Below are 1,792 nucleotides of genomic sequence, written 5' to 3' on the forward strand. Positions count from 1 at the left end.
TGCTGAGCTTTAGCCAAATCGCAGAGGTGAGGGATAATGTCAAAGATACTAACAGTGAAAACGGACAGAGGCCTGGCACGATCAGCCGCCATCTTTATAAATGAAACCGAGCCCTCGGATTGAAAGGAAAAATTGTTCAGCTATCAATAGAGCGTGATACCGTACGTTCGTATTGCGCACATCTGAGCCGTCAACCATTATATCAAAAACACTTATCTTTATGTGTATAGTATATATGAATAATTAACATCATAACATTGCACCTTTCTCCCTTAATAATCACTCTTAAGACAAAAATAAAGATTTTTTCACTATAGATTATTTAATTTCTTCGACAAATAATGGGTGTTAGGTGCCATATATTTTGCCTTATCTCGTGCAATTGGGCCCTAGTTTTGTTGTCCATCTTCTATGTTTCGGTAATAATGACCCGGCAAATGATTCCCAGAATGCACTGGGCGTATTTTATGTGTATAAACCCGCGAGAAATTGGAGCGGCCGTGTGCTGAGCGGTGAGATGGTTGAATGGGTTTGTGAGTGTGTGTGGCTGTGCATGAGAGGTGATTCTGTGTGTGGGAGAACCGTGTGTTTGAGCTCCCGCTCAGCACTCATTACACATTGATCTTATTTGACCGGCTAGGGTTCTCCGCTGCCGGCCTCGGGCTGGGATGAGAAGACTTCCTCGGTCGCTAGCCCTGTTGTTGGGCCCTGTGCGCAGAGGCTTTCAAATCAGGCAGCGGATCCCGTCCTCCGGGGCTCAGACATGATGATTCGATCAGATATACTAGGCTGGGGGTGCGAGGCTTCGGCCCAGAGCACCGAACTCGCCCATGAGTATTCAGCGATCCTGATCTGAGCTCCGAAGAAAAGCGGACCTGCTTCCTAGATGTTTCTTTTGGGGAGTTTGATGGTGACGTTAGCATTCGAGAGGACTTGATGTTACAGGAGCTTTAATGTGGCAGGGTGAAGGTTGTCCGTGTAGGCATTGCCGGTTGAGAAAGTAATCTCGGCATACTTTTCATGACGACACTTGTAAGTGATTTTGTCCACAAGCAGTGAGTAGCTACTGAATGTGTAATGCTAATAAAACAAGTGGTGGAACGGAAGAGACTAAATGGATACGTTCAAATGAAAATGTTGTATTTCTGTTATGTCAATAAAATTGTCCCCGGTGAATGCAAATGTTTTACAGGTAATATGTTCAAGAAGTCACTACAATAGTTTCAAATTATCAGTGGATTTAGTGAGAGGGACATAAGTTATGAGTGTACATGCACACTATAACAGGCTTTCATAGCTTTCTTTAACAATTTTTTAACCTTATCCACCTTAAACGTGTCTTTTTTGTGCATTGTAAGTCAATAGTGATTTCCATACGCAGGTTAAGCCTTTTCTTGTTGATAAAAGGGTGTGAATTAGCTGTTGTTTCAACACCATTTTTCCCCTGAAATAAAAAAACTCCCTTTTAGGTTTCGCTTTTAATAACGAGTATATAGTGGGTGAAACAAACTCTTGGCCAAGCGCGGATCACGTGCAGTTCATGAGACGCGCGTGCAAGGTCAAACCCATCAGTCTCGCACCAGACTTCAAAGGAATGCCCCCCAAGCTGCTCCCCCGCCATCCCACAAAGCAAGCCAAGAACATCAAAGCGACCGGCCGCTTTGAGTCCATTTGCCACCATCCACTTCACGCACTCCGCAGGTCATAAACAGGACCATCTGCTCGTGAATCGGGATGCCTTTCCTCTGCCTGCTACTCATCACCCTTTTAGTGCTTATCCTCTTCTCCCCGC

At 44.7% G+C, this 1,792-nt stretch overlaps 1 non-coding gene across 1 annotated transcript; it reads left to right on the forward strand.

Annotated features, from left to right (window-relative positions):
- The first annotated feature begins 486 nt into the window (after window positions 1-486).
- On the forward strand, window positions 487-856 carry LOC147730860 (small Cajal body-specific RNA 2). The gene has a single exon (XR_015308945.1).
- Window positions 857-1,792: the final 936 nt, after the last annotated feature.

Source organism: Lissotriton vulgaris, chromosome 2_1 (genome assembly GCF_964263255.1).
Source record: "Lissotriton vulgaris chromosome 2_1, aLisVul1.2, whole genome shotgun sequence".
NCBI lineage: Eukaryota > Metazoa > Chordata > Amphibia > Caudata > Salamandridae > Lissotriton > Lissotriton vulgaris.